The sequence below is a fragment of the Aythya ferina genome, assembly GCF_964211825.1.
Source record: "Aythya ferina genome assembly, chromosome: 1".
NCBI lineage: Eukaryota > Metazoa > Chordata > Aves > Anseriformes > Anatidae > Aythya > Aythya ferina.
The window spans coordinates 106,479,571-106,494,013 of NC_140296.1; the positions used below are offsets into that span (position 1 = coordinate 106,479,571).

Sequence of the window (14,443 nt, forward strand, 5' to 3'; positions counted from 1 at the left end):
AGACTGATCATATTTTGATAGCCATGTTTACGTCTAAACATCACAAAAAATATCAGTAAAGTTAATCAGTTCTTTTTACTACTGTAAATATTACAGAATTTCTGACATTGCAGATGGACCTACATTATCTTGTAGGTCTAGAAAGACATGCCAGGATAGCATTAACAGGAATCAGAACAGAACACATTCTGAATTCTCAGACTGGCAATAAGATATAATCTTTGTAGCTATTTTGAAAATATACATCAGTGAACATTGTATAAATAGATGCATAAAAATAATTAATGAAACATTCTCACATTTTTAAAGTTCTATTTTCCATATCAAAGCCTTTCCTGCTTTTGAGATTACATGTATTATTACTGCTTGAGTGATTATTATTACTCTGTTACTACCTAGCATTTCACTATCTTCCATCAGTTTTCCAAATCTTTCCCCTGTATTCTGCTTCCTCCAGAGTTGGGAAGTGTCGAGATAAAGAGACTTGTCATTCTTTCCTGATTTTTCTTTACCCCTATATACAAGGAAGCAAGCGTACAGAGTATTTTCTCCAGTGATATACATAATTACATCTGTCAATTCCCCAATTAAACCCACCTCATTTCATATTTTCATTCTATAGAAATGAAAACTGCTCAACCTGTAATTTGAGTTCTTTCCTGAAGTTTGCTCTTGGTTTCAGAGTCTATTAGGAAATTTTGATTCAGGTAGTTGTAATTTATATAAAAGCTCTGGAAACAGAGTTCTCAAACTTGATCTCACAGCAGCGGCCTGCTGAGGTCATGCTGTGAAACCCTGAGCCACCTCAGAAGCCAGCTTTGATATTATCTGACAGAAACTTGGCCACTGGAAATGGAATTTCATATTCAGACAGGTTCCTCATAGCAGACAGCACTGCTCCAGCAGCAGACTTCACGTGCATACAAGGACAGACACTTGTGCTGGATTCATATTTTACTCATTTTCTGACCCATAAGTCTCCCTCATTTCTGTTCCTTACGAAATAGTCTCCAAATCCTCAAAAGGCTATTTACTTATTACTTAGGAAATATAAAAAGGTTTTCATGTTTATGAATTTGCAACACTTCTTTACCATTGCTGCCTTTCAGAATACTAACCTAGCATAAAATTATTTTAATTCCAAATGTAATCCATCCTCAAAATTCTAGAAGACATTTATGGTCCTTTATAATAGTGATCCTTTTGGTGATCTGAAGAGAGAAGATCACTCATTATTCAGAGTAACAATCATGTGCATCTCAGAGTAGGACACTGGATCAACTCATTTCATATTATTTCAGACCTCAGAAGACCTGTATTAAGAAATGATATACATGTACTCTTTTCCCTGAGCTCTCGGTCAGAATTGATTTTTATGTGGTTCAAACCAGGAATATTTAATATAGCTAATCACAGAATCACAGAATTTCTAGGCTGGAAGAGACCTCAAGATCATCGAGTCCAACCTCTGACCTAACGCTAACAGTCCCCACTATACCATATCCCTAAGCTCTACATCTAAACGTCTTTTGAAGACTTCCAGGGATGGTGACTCCACCACTTCCCTGGGCAGCCTGTTCCAATGCCTCACAACCCTTTCAGTAAAGAAGTTCTTCCTAACATCTAACCTAAAACTCCCCTGGCTCAACTTAAGCCCATTCCCCCTCGTCCTGTCACCAGGCACGTGGGAGAACAAACCAACCCCCACCTTGCTACAGCCTCCCTTGAGGTACCTATAGAGAGCGATAAGGTCACCCCTGAGCCTCCTCTTCTCCAGGCTGAACAAGCCCAGCTCCCTCAGCCGCTCCTTGTAAGACTTGTTCTCCAGGCCCCTCACCAGCTTCGTCGCCCTTCTCTGCACCCGCTCAAGCACCTCGATGTCCTTCTTGTAGCGAGGGGCCCAAAACTGAACACAGTACTCGAGGTGTGGCCTCACCGGAGCCGAGTACAGGGGGACGATCACTTCCCTAGCCCTGCTGGTCACACTGTTTCTGATACAAACCAGGATGCCGTTGGCCTTCTTGGCCACCTGAGCACACTGCTGGCTCATATTCAGCCGACTATCCACCATCACTCCCAGGTCCTTCTCTGCCTGGCAGCTTTCCAACCATTCCTCTCCCAGCCTGTAACTCTGCTTGGGGTTATTGCATCCCAGGTGCAGGACCCGGCACTTGGCCTTGTTGAACTTCATGCAGTTGACCTCAGCCCATCGGTGCAGCCTATCCAGATCCTCCTGCAGAGCTTTCCTACCCTCAAGCAGATCGACACATGCACCTAACTTGGTGTCATCTGCAAAATTACTGAGGGTGCACTCAATGCCCTCGTCCAGATCATCAATGAAGATATTAAAGAGGACCGGCCCCAGCACCGAGCCCTGGGGAACGCCACTAGTGACTGGCCTCCAACTGGACTTGGCTCCATTCACCACGACTCTTTGGGCCCGGCTATCCAGCCAGTTTCTAACCCAACGAAGCGTGCGCCAGTCCAAGCCAAGAGCAGCCAGTTTCTTGAGGAGAATGCTGTGGGCGACGGTGTCAAAAGCCTTGCTGAAGTCAAGGTAGACCACATCCACAGCCTTTCCCTCACCCACCCAGCGCGTCACTTAGTCATAGAAGGAGATCAGGTTCGTCAAGCAGGACCTGCCTTTCATAAACCCATGCTGACTGGGCCTGATCGCCTGCTTGCCCTGCAAGTGCTGCGTGATGACTCTCAAGAGAATCTGCTCCATGAGCTTCCCTGGCACTGAGGTCAAACTGACAGGCCTGTATATTGCCTTACATTCATTTTTTGAACTACAACAAAACCCAAGTAAAAAGCTGCTCAAAGAATAGAAAATGTATAATCACCAAAAACAGAATACAAAAGTAGCATTACTGCACATGATCCACAAATTAAAAATAAAGCAAAGCACAGAAATCGTTCTTTTGAACAGATAATACAAAAAGGTAACACTTTAAACAATGATGGATACGGCATTTCACATAACTGGGGACTATCTTCCAATCAACATCTGTTCTCTAAATAGAAAACTGTCTGCATATATTGTTTCATTGCCACTATAAATGTGAAGTAGCAGACACACTATGTATTTTCATAATACTATCTATGTTTGTGTGCAGAGACCACTTTTTTCTCCCAGTCTGCCAATGATTCTTGCTAAACTGCTTGTGAAATGTGTGAAGAAAAGTAACTGTAGCTCGGTATTATGAAAATTGGTTTGAAGTTAGAATAAATCCCTTAAAATTCATGATTTTCAGGAAAAGGGAAGCAATCTTTATCTTATAGATAGACAATAACATAGACAGCAAATAACATAGATAGCATTTACATTAGAAGTATCTTAACATGTATTTTCCTGCAAGGCATGTAACTACCAGACCATTATCTATCCTCATCCAGATTTTTATTTTTTTTTGAAGTTGTACTATACAGTCACCACAATGTCATTTGAAAAATAAAATAAAAATGAAGTATTAATGAAGTATTGTGAAATATCTGACTTTCTTACAACCAATCAATTTTCTTATTTGCCCTAAGTAACAATCCTTTGATTTTGGGATGAGCTTCTCTATGCCAAACCCTGGTGCAAATTTCATGGGTCTTCTTCCACAGGGCATAGCTGTACAGTAATATCCATTGCTTCCCCGTGAGCTTTCCTTACCGTACAGAGGTGTTGGTTCGAAAGAAAATACTGACCCTTATTTATCAGATTTTTTTAAAAAAAACAAACACACTAGGGAACCCCACAAACTTTTATAGTCCTAATCACTGCAATAATGTACACAGCATATCACTTATTCTGAATTCAAATAAATTCAGGTAAACTTAGTAATAAAATTGTTTCCTGAGGAATCAATTTAAAAGTAGTTTATATGTGCCCATCTAGGTTTTCTAGCACACTTGTCCGCCTGTACAGTAGTCGCGTGAGTTACTGAAGTGTTTTGATGTAGAAGCATTAAAAAGATGGTGACTTTAGAGACTTGTGAGAAAAACTCAATGGCTGTCTGACGTTTGAATTGTACTGCATGAGCTAAAAAGTCTCCCTGAGTGGCACGTTGGAGGTTAATTCGTGTCACCAGACATGTCACCACTCAGAGCTGAATCCTTTAGTTAATGTTCTTTTTACTTCGTTTTTTCTCTTTGAAAGTAAATGTATTATTCCTAGGGCTCCATCTCTCTTTTTCCTTTTCTATTGCCCTTGGGCTACAGCTCCAGTTCTCATATTGGAACTGTTCACTGGCCTCTACATTTTCTCTTTGACAGCTAGTGAGCATGTGCTACAAATACTGCTATAAGGATACAAGCTCTAAGACTTACATTATTTATTGTCTCCTCTATTTTGTTGCATTTCTTTAGTTAATTTCACAAATGTATTTAGTAAACACCTCTCAGCTATTAATGTAGCAGTTTCTCCTTTCCCCTTACTATCCACCCCCATAACACATTTATTTTGTTCTCTCTTTGTCCCTATGAAGTTCAGAGGGAAGGGAACCACAGTAGAAGTAATTTGCTGTTCCTTTCAATGGAGGCTAAATGGAAGACTTGGACACAGCTGTTTTACAGACCAGGACACACAAACAAGCTCTACTCTTCAAAATCTACTCAGCTCATCACAGACACATACAGACACACAAAAAGAAGCAATATTTACTTGATGGGCTTTCTGCAGCTGTCTAACTTTCAGTCTAGTGCAGTTCCATTAATAACACATCAGCAGAAGCAGCATTCAGTACCCAAAAGCAAACCTCAAAAAAACACTCTTTGTAGAAAAACAGAAATTGAGAGATGATGAAAGATGACAGGTTGTCTGTACTGAAAACCACCCATCTCCTTCTTTTCATTATCAGCATATTAACTGGGATATTAACTGATTCAAACAAGAGTTTGAAATTTGATGACTCAATTCTGCTATATAATTTTCAGAAATTAGTAACCAATACAGCATTTCATATCCTTAGGTATGGATATGCACTGCTACAGCAAACAACTTCACTGAATTACAGCCCTAACATGGAGATTATATTAGAACCATGCTGGGGCACTGACTCCCATATGTGCAAATTAAAGGGGTTTTTATTGAGAGAGAAAGAAAATCACTTATGCTGAAGTTTGTGTAATAAACAGTATCAAAGGGAGAACAATAATAATATGTATATTTTTACTGTGCCTGCAATGTTGAGTGACATCTATGATTCACAAAGTATGTAAAAATACAGGAGCAATAAAACAGTAACGTCAACATTTTGACTCATTAATCAGAAGATAAGATCGATTTATGAGTAGCAATTAATTGTAAAGGATTGTAACCTCCACAGCCATTCCAGGGATACCTCCCTGCATATTTTTACACTCCAAAGGGCACCAAATATATATTCTCTAAACAAGCACAGAAATTTGATTTCAAAATTCCAGTTCATTTTAGTGAGCTATACTTGGTTTTGCAAAATATTGCAGGCCTTTGATAATCCATGTGAAATAACACAAGTAATTTTGAGAAGATTTAAATGTTTTCATGTCTGGTTGAGAATGTAAGAGGAAAATTTAAAAAAAAAAAACAACAACAAGGTATTAAGAAATGAAACAATATTTTGGAGTAAGATACCTATATGTATAATTATGCAAAAACTATCTGCATGTCTGACAGAGAACTGGGGTATGCTTGCAAAGTTGGAATACGAAGGTTTACTTTCATGCCTATGAGATTATCAGATTGACATTTGATTTTCAAGCAGCATGCAAGATGAGAAAGGATACAAAAGAAGTACTGGAATTTAAATTTAAATTAGTTCAATTAAACAGTTTTGCATTAGTCTAATTCTAATTAATTAATTAATTAATTAATTCTAATTAATTAATAATTCTAATTAATGCTAATTCTCTGTCTGCTTCTAATTATTATGAAACCCATTTTTTTTCCATACCTTTTTAAAAGTTATTCTATGGAGCAACAGGTGTACTCAATGCCTATTTCTATCCATATATGTTTTTTTGTTTGTTTTATTTTTTTTTTATTTTTATTTATTTTTTACAACTTTAAACCACCAGTGTGATTAAACAAAACAGAATACAAAGTAAAATTTAAAGTGTCATTTGAAATTGAAAAATTTGGATCCTTTTCTAACTACCATAAAGAAAATTCCCAGAAAGTTATTGAACGTGATGAATTTGAAAATACAAGAGCAAAGGTAGATTCTTACCCCTGCAGTGCTCTATTCCCATCCTCCACCAAAGCTTTAAAAAAAAAAGCTCAGAAAAAGCTCTGTATCTCACACACACCATGTTCAAATTAAGTTCCTTACGACAGTTTTTGAGAAAAGCTGTCATACTTTGCCATTCAGTCTGTTTTTCCAAACTCCTCTGCACATTTTTAGTAAGAAAGGTACAACTGGTTGTGGGGCTGCCTTATAAAATAATCATGTTACTGTAACACCACCGATTATTATGCTGGCACAACTGAAGTTCATGTAGAAACAAACATATAGGGTAAAAAACATGTTAAAATACCAATTTTTGAAAATTGGTATTTTAAAAATACCATGAAAACCATGCATGGAACCATATCCTCAAGAAGAGATGCATTGTTTTGGTACAAGCACTCAAAATATATAAACTTAACAAATGTATAAGAAAACTCAACCTTTTTCAGGTTATCAGTTAGCATTTTATTATCATAAGATTCTATAAAAGTGCCAAGTAACTTAAAACAGATGTGGATTTCAACTTCCTATCTAAATTAAAATGTATTTGCTAGTGTTATACAAAACTAGGATATTATACATTACTTATTTTTCATTTAAAGAGTAAACTAGAACATGAAACTCAGCATTTGGGAAAAAATAGGCTAACAGTTCTATGTAAAAAGCTCATTTAATTCCCATTCTTTTATTTTGTATATGTAATATACAAAATTATTTCTGGAGAAAAGGAGGCTCAGGGGTGACCTTATTGCTCTTTACAGATACCTTAAAGGAGGCTGTAGAGAGGTGGGGGTTGGTCTATTCTCCCATGTGCCTGGTGACAGGACGAGGGGGAATGGGCTTAAGTTGAGCCAGGGGAGTTTTAGGTTGGATCTTAGGAAGAACTTCTTTACCGAAAGGGTTGTTAGACATTGGAACAGGCTGCCCAGGGAAGTGGTGGAGTCACCATCCCTGGAGGTCTTTAAAAGACGTTTAGATGACGCTTAGGGATATGGTTTAGTGGGGACTGTTAGCGTTAGGTCAGAGGTTGGACTCGATGATCTTGAGGTCTCTTCCAACCTAGAAATTCTGTGTGGTTCTGTGTGAGTAGTGTAAAGTTCATTCACATGGTAGAACACCTCTTTCAGTGTATAGGCTGAACAAACACGGGTCACAATATCTATCTGCAATATTTCATTTTGTTGTTATCTATAAGACTGTGAACCAATGCTTCATAATATATTAACAAACATTGCTGTAACTAATTTCCTCTAGTAATTCCTATTTTGTTCCCCCTTAAACTACATCCTTAAGCACTTCTTATTTTTATTTTTTTGATTCCAAGAAGTGGAGAAAAGTAGTCACAAAGAGTAGTACTCTGAAATTTAATCACCTCTCTCTGCACACGCAGTCCGTGACAAAAATAGAATAATAGAGAATTCTCCTCCAAGCCTGACAGCTGAAGAAGCTGAGACACCTGAGGAGTGTAAAAAAAGAAATTGCTTTATGCATACTAGAGCAAGTGATGCAAAGGGTGCTTCACAACGTTGGTACTACTTTGTACATAGCATACATGTTCCTGTCTCAACAGAAAATGAGAATGTAGTTATTAGCTTGGAGAGTGTAACTGGATTATTTGCCAAGAAGGCTCTTCAGATCTTCTCTAGATGAGGTAAAAGGACTTGATATACTTGATCTAACATCAGACACGCACCAAGTATCTATACTGGTTCGTTCTTTAGTCAATGCAGAGACATATTTAGTCAAGGAATAATTCAGCCCACTTTAACTTTGGGGCCCACCTCAGGTGTATCCATTTAACGTGCAAGCTGGAATGCACTCAGACCCTTGTAACTACTCCCTAATTTATTTCCTCTGGTTGAGCTTTTATGCTTCCTGAGACTGATTAGCTTACAGGCAATGCGCCTGCAGTTAAAACTCTAAGCATAAGTCTTTTTCCCCTTCTGAGACCAGAGATGCTTTGGCCCAGCTGCTGAGGCTTGTGACTCATGCTTCAAGACTTCCAGCAGGCTCCTCCTTCCATAGTCCTTTCCAAAAGCATGATGAAGAATTTGCAAATGGTTTCAAAATTCCTCATTTCTGACAGCACAATGTCCAAACAACGTAATGAAATATATCACATGTTTCCACAGCCTCAGTTACTAATGAATCCCAAATAGTTCCCCCCATTCTGCATTACAGCTTACAAGCCTTCTGCATAGTTTGGACTTGCTGCCACAATAGGTTGGGAAAAGTACCTTTACTGTAATATATCATCATTAGGCCTCTCATCAGCTTGACAATGGGAAAGACCTCATATTTAAACTCTGATGAAGACTTCCATGCCACATCTAAATTAGTAGACCTAGCAGTACTTCCTGAGTCTGATTTTTACTTCAGGCAAGCACCAAGCCTTTATCCCAGCCTTTAGTTTTCCTGGAAAGAAAACAGGAATGTGTGGGCTACAAGAGAGCTACAGTACTCTTTGCCTTGATCCTTGATTTGGATAATTACATGACGAACACGTGCAAGATAAACAACAGCGTATCCACTGTTTAGTCTAGAGGCAGCCTAGTTGTCAAAAGAGAATTAGCAGATACTAAGGATGGGATTTTATCTGTTCAAAGGTAAATCCAAACTCTTTCTTTAGTGAAGGGAGACAGCATACAACAACAGAGGGCAACCCCAAAATGCATCTAGCACATATCTGCTACATTCTGAACTGCCCCTCCTTACGGGGTTGTTAGAACCCCAGTGATCCACTCAGCTGCAAGCACTATGGGTTAGATTCTGCATCGGTGAAACTAGTTGGATGGATGAAGAACACAACGTCAGAACAGAGATAAAGAAATTCTGCCTGTATGACATACGAACATTGTGTATTTCTTCATTTTTTATATTTATTTATTTTTAAATGAAAGTTACAGTTCTGTTAGGCTGCCATTTCTGAACAATTACATTCAGAGTTCTGCATACAGTAATACTGAAACTTAATTGTGGGTACACCTACTGATTTATCCCTCCAAATCCTGTAAACAAAAATTTAGGCCTATGAATCAGTAGATGTTAAGAAAAAAAAAGAAAAATGTGATAGAGAATTTCCTATTGTAATATTTTAACATTGTCATAGCACACTATATGCTGAAAAATATTTTAACTTTAGAAGTAGTAAATAGTGTTTTTCCCCATGTAAGGTATTATTTCTAACACTATAATGGTGGTAAGGAACATGGGCCTACCATTCAAAACACCTAGAGTTTCCACTAATTTGGTTTATCTAAGATGGGACATAGCAGGTTTCATTTTTTAAAGAATATTTCACACCTTAATAATATTCTGTGATGAAATGAGGTGTGGACTACTAATGGCCACCTGCCAGCAGTTTGAAGCCTCTTGTGCAGCAGCACTTAAGAAATCTGTGGCAGTTGTATGGATGGATTCCGGTTCTCTGTACGTGCATAGGAAACATGACAGGCAATATAAAAACAGCAGTTCTTAATGAGAGTACCCTGGTTGCAGTCTGGAAGCACTATGCTTTCAGAGACAGATATTATAGAAAATGAAATTGTTCCATAAACAATAAGTCTAAAAAAGCACAAGCCCATATTCTCCCATTTGATCTAGGTATTTCTGAAACCGCCTCTGAAATCCTTTCACCAGTGATTTCCTTTCTCCTCTAGTGCCCCATACCCTTCTGCACATCTTTTTCTTTCTTCCTTCCTCCTCTATACTCCATGCCCTCTAGTTACATCTACCCAAATCCCAGCATGTACACATCCTGAGCATCATGTGCTGATGGCTAGGGGTACTAATCTGGGTCTCCCTCTCTATGCAGCTGCTAATTCACATGTATTTTGTATCATCCTGGATTCTCTTTCTCTGTTCTATCACACACACACACAAAAAAAATGGTTAGTGGATTCCAAGACTTCTGGAGGAAGAAGAGTAATTAAAAAAACAAGAGTGGCTGAATTTATTAACGCGCAGACATACCGTACTATAAGATAAGCTAAACCAAGTTAGAAAGATGACAACACTATATATACAAAAAGATTTCTAGCATACATACAGAACATTATTGTGCACAGTTGGATTTAAAGGAATTTTGTAAATGTAAATGTAAAAGGAATTTTAACAATGTGGACAGCATGAAATGATATCATGCAAAACAGGGTAATCTGAGATAAATAAATAGTCTGAGTATGAGCATTATCAACTGAAACAAAAAGTATTAATTCTCTCAACTGAAATACTGGTGATGAATTCTTCACAACCTGAACATTTAATTTTGTGACTAATTTTCTTTCATTATAATCCATTCTATGACATTTCCTTGGCCAGGCCTCTTCCTCCTGTTCTTCATCATGAGGAACTGCACAGCCTCAGAATAGAAGCAGGCAGTCCAGGAGTGATTCCTAACTCCTGGGGCTGAGGAAACTATTGAAGAGCATCCAGTTGGTACCAAGAGTAATCTCAATATGAAAATCAACACAGCAACTCCTTCCCTGCACTTTACCTTGTAGTCTGAAGGAAGCAGAGATATGAATCTATTTAAACTATTCAGCACAGAAAAGCACAAATAGGATATCAGTCTCTGAAGGCACTGAAGGATGAGACACAGACTTCCCACATTTATTTGCAGGCTCTTACTGCTGCTGGTCCTACAGTAGCAGCCATTCTGCACCAATCCCTCTGTTCTCTTCGTCTTCCTTTCCTTGTCCCACTCTGTTGTTTTTTTCCATCAGGTCAAATACCACAGCAAAATCTCTGTTTTCCTTAATAAATCACCTTTTGACACTTTTCCCACATCTTTTTCATTGAACTGGCTCTTCTGTTCAGCAGCTCTCTCTTGGAAATTTATTTTGTATCACCTTAAGAGAATGAACAATTGGGTAATCTTCCTGATCTCTTTACCGAAGTCCATTTCCTATTCTTCATAAGCAATGATCACAGAGAAATTCTTGCTCATCATTTCTAGTCTAAGAACCTTGAAAGAATTTCTCACAAATTCCAATTTTTCAAAACCAGTATCAGCTGCTGAATCTGAAATTTCAGGGCCTTGTACAACTTATACATTCGAGGTAAGTTTTCAAAAAGCTGTCAGTAAAATTCCAAGCAAGTCCCACTGCCAAATTTCAAACTCCTGCACAAAGACTTTAACTATGTACTAACAAGGGGGGAAAAAAAAAAGTCATTTTATCTGATCTTTCCTTTATATATATATATATATATGTATATATATATATATATATTATAATATATATATATTATATATATATATAAAATCAGAACAATTTCCCTTACATTAAACAAACACGGGAATTTGTATTCCTTGGAAGCACAGAAAATTTCAGTTGAAAATAATTAAGCTAGTCAGAAGAAAGGTCCCAATAATAGGAACTATAAATCATATAGCCATGTTCTTTGCTTTATCATTACTAAAACCTGAAATAAACTTTCCAAATGGTTGAGAACTTTGCTGTATATTTGTAACTGAACAGGAAAATAAATAAATAAAAAAAATGCAGAAGTATAAAAGCTTCATGCTACTCATACATATTCAACTTCTTTACATAAACAGGCTAAAGTCTCTCCAAAGTAAAAAGAAAAATAAAACAAACCAGAAATATCCATGAGGTAGGAGCAATTCTGCAGAGAAATGGCATTATTTCACAGCCAGAGAATGAAATGATGAACCAAGTACAACAGAATAATTGCTGATGTACCTCTATGAGACTGAATAAGGACACATACTGAAGATTAAAACAGGAAGATGAAGGTTTCACCAAAATCACTTAACTTTTTAATTTGACACAACTCAATTCATAAGCAAGTTTTAACAGTGTCTGCAAGTGTTCCATGGCCCTTAAGTGGAATTTGTTAATTTGGCTCTGTAGCATTAAAATATTGTTTATCCTTTGCTATGTACATGAATGCTTGTGTCATCATCTATTACAATATGGATTTTACGTAATCAGGCTAGAATGAAACTGGACCAGTTTTACTCTAGAATTTCCTTTAGTTTCCAAAAATGTGGAAATGCACTTTCATCAATTTTTAACATATTACTAATGTTGCCATGTCTAATATAGATGGTTTTGGTCTTCTTTGAAAAGAGGATATACTAGTTAGTTTATTTTTAATAATCAAGATTCTGTCAGTCCTTCTGAATGAGTAAAACAGACTGTTCTGCAAATGCTGACCAAGAGTTTTCTCTCAGTTCTTGCAAGGTGACTGTAACGTAGATTGATTGGAATTTCTGCTATAATAGAAAGGTTAAATATTTCAAATGAGAGCTCAAAGCCAACTTGACACTGACTGAATACTTTCATAAGGTATGACTGACCTCAAACCATCCTTTTTCTCATTGTACTTAATTCCTTTGAAATACTAGATGATTCAGACTTTCCTGGTACAGCATGTGCAACTTTTCCTTCTAATGTTTCTGTTAAAAAGCCCACTGTATAGTCATTCAAAAAACACAGGAGACAAAAAAATAAAATAAAATAAATAATTGACTATTTCTGAACAAAAAAAAAAAATATATCAGAAATTAGAAGCCTATTTCATTCACAAGCCATATTATAATTCTTAAAAAAAAAATGTCTATAATAGGATAAAACACCCTAAAGTCTCACAAGAAAAGCAGTAGGAAAAAAAGACCGCAGGCAGTGAAAGAACTGCAGGCTGCAGTGTAAAGTCAAGGTCTCAGGCGAGTTTTAAATAAATTAGCTCAGGTCCCATAAGTAATCTAGCCATGACAGGAGAGAGCTCAATTTAGGTAAGCTGTATGAATGCTAGAAGGAGACAAATTTAAAGTTAACATTTTGGACTCTCTGTATAGTAAGCCCTTTCACTGACTGAAATTTTGAAAAAGATGTGTTTTAAAGGAACAGAAAAGAAACAAGGAAGGTAGACAGTAATCACTGTCCTCTTACTACACCTAAGTTTTCTGCATTTTGAGTGTTAAGTCAGGATAGTCTGCATTTTTTGAAAATTTAGGACAGAACACTATGGGATTCAAGCACCTCTTTTGATCTGTGTATCTGAGACTAGTCCAAACTACCTTGTTCATAGCAAATGTTAAAACAAAGATAATATAAAGAATTTGTACTCCCTACAACAGTTCCAGCCTAAACATAGAATCAGAAGCCCCCATGAGTGACATGTCAGAAGCAGGCCACCGCAGTGCTGACATTTAAGGATAGATGCTATCTTCACTGTGCAATGTTGATTGAAGTTAACCTAAAGCTTACCATAGAGTCAATCACAAGGATTTAAGATTGTAAACAGATGAAGAAGTGAAAGATAAAAGTATGAGATGTTATAAGCTGGTGATAAACACAAAAGAAGTGGTAAAATATAGGAAAACTTGTATAAAGATTCATTATTTTCTAGTTCCCATTTGTTTATCAGAGAACAGATTAAAGAGGCAACTGAACATAATCAAGCGATGACTTAGTTCTTATTTAAACACCTACTCCTTTATTTAAACACCTACTAAACATCACTCTTGATGAACCCAAAATGTCCCACGTCCTCAGTGGAAGATAGAGTCATGAACATCTGCAGGCTTTAACCTCTGTTTGCAGCAATTCTGAATTAGCAGAATGCATAGGCCTGATCTGCAGCAAGACAAAATGCAAGCTTATCAGCTACCATCTGTAAACAAACATGCACTTAGAGATGTGGCAAAAGGAGATGATGGAAACCAACTGTTAGAATTTGTCATGGGTACCACGCTTTTCAAAACTGTGATGTTTATATCTTACAGGCCAAATCAGCAAAGAAGCTTAAGTATACAGAAAATTTCAAGTATTAACACAGAAATTTTACTGTAATGTATGATTAAAGAAGACATGATTAAACATTAATTTCAAAACATGCAAGTGATCAATTTTATGCATGTGGTGCCATGTTTTTAGATGAAGGATACTAAATATAGTATGTTTTCTGAAATAGCACTGTACATGAACAGAAAGTTTAATTTTACACCCAAACATTTAACTCTTAACTACCAGACGAACATACAATGAACAGGAAATTCCTTAATCTAACTTAGTAGGGAGTGCTGTATGTAAATAAAATCCTGAAGGGCATAACTGCAAACAGAGAGAGAGGAAGATGACAACAAGCAGCACATCCTTTTGTTGGGTACCATTAGCTGCCTTTTTATTTTTGTATATTAAAAGTGTGACCTTGAAGGTCACATCAGCTGCATGTCAAAATGAAATAGGCATAAACCTCAGTCATTTATGATCTGATTT

The 14,443-nt window shown here is 37.0% G+C and overlaps 1 protein-coding gene across 4 annotated transcripts in view; it reads right to left on the minus strand.

Annotated features, from left to right (window-relative positions):
• ROBO1 (roundabout guidance receptor 1) overlaps window positions 1-14,443 on the minus strand; it is a 737,333-nt gene that overhangs the window by 626,748 nt on the left and 96,142 nt on the right. The gene's annotated exons all lie outside the window — the stretch shown is intronic.